Raw genomic sequence first — 1,380 nt, 5'->3', positions numbered from 1 at the left:
AATTAAAAATTCACCTCTCCCCTCCTAATTGAGATTAAGGGATGAAAAAGGGCAATTCGACGGAGAATTAAATTCCCCATCAATTAACCCCCTTTCATACCTTAATCTCTGTAACAAAAAAATAAAAACTGCCGTGAATGTCAGAGGCCAGTAAGAAGAATAATTTTTTGTCGCGGCGCACCCTGACTTTTCACCATTCGCCCGCGAATTAAAAATTCACCTCTCCCCTCCTAATTGAGATTAAGGGATGAAAAAAGGGCAGTTCGACGGAGAATTAAATTCCCCATCAATTAACCCTCTTTCATCCCTTAATCTCTGTAACAAAAAAATATAAACTGCCATGAAAGTCATGGGCCAGTGAGAAAAATAATAGTTTCGCGGCGCACAGTGACTCCCGGTAATTAAAAATTCACCTCTCCCCTCCTAATTGAGATTAAGGGATGAAAAAAGGGCAGTTCGACGGAGAATTAAATTCCCCATCAATTAACCCTCTTTCATCCCTTAATCTCTGTAACAAAAAAATATAAACTGCCAAGAAAGTCAGGGGCCAGTGAGAAAAATAATAGTTTCGCGGCGTACAGTGACTCCCGGTAATTAAAAATTCACCTCACCCCTCCTGATTGAGAATAAGGGATGAAAAAAGGGCAGTTCGACGGAGAATTAAATTCCCCATCAATTAACCCTCTTTCATCCCTTAATCTCTGTAACAAAAAAATATAAACTGCCATGAAAGTCATGGGCCAGTGAGAAAAATAATAGTTTCGCGGCGCACAGTGACTCCCGGGAATTAAAAATTCACCTCTCCCCTCCTAATTGAGATTAAGGGATGAAAAAACGCCAATTCGACGGAGAATTAAATTCCCCATCAATTACTCTTCTTTCATCCCTTAATCTCTGTAACAAAAAAATAAAAACTGCCATGAAAGTCATGGGCCAGTGAGAAAAATAATAGTTTCGCGGCGCACAGTGACTCCCGGTAATTAAAAATTTACCTCTCCCCTCCTAATTGAGATTAAGGGATGAAAAAACGGCAGTTCGACGGAGAATTAAATTCCCCATCAATTAACCCTCTTTCATCCCTTAATCTCTGTAACAAAAAAATATAAACTGCCATGAAAGTCATGGGCCAGTGAGAAAAATAATAGTTTCGCGGCGCACAGTGACTCCCGGTAATTAAAAATTCACCTCTCCCCTCCTAATTGAGATTAAGGGATGAAAAAAGAGCAGTTGATGAGGAATTTAATTCTCCGTCGAACTGGCTTCTTTTCATCCCTTAATCTCAATTAGGAGGGGAGAAGTGAATTTTTAATTCGCGGGCGAAAGCTGAAAAGTCACTGTGCGCCGAGAAGAAAATTATTTTATTACTGGCCCCTGAGTTTC

The sequence above is a fragment of the Diachasma alloeum genome, unplaced genomic scaffold (genome assembly GCF_001412515.2).
Source record: "Diachasma alloeum isolate Michigan unplaced genomic scaffold, Dall2.0 Dall_scaffold_00805, whole genome shotgun sequence".
Classification (NCBI taxonomy): domain Eukaryota; kingdom Metazoa; phylum Arthropoda; class Insecta; order Hymenoptera; family Braconidae; genus Diachasma; species Diachasma alloeum.
This window is presented reverse-complemented; position numbering follows the sequence as displayed.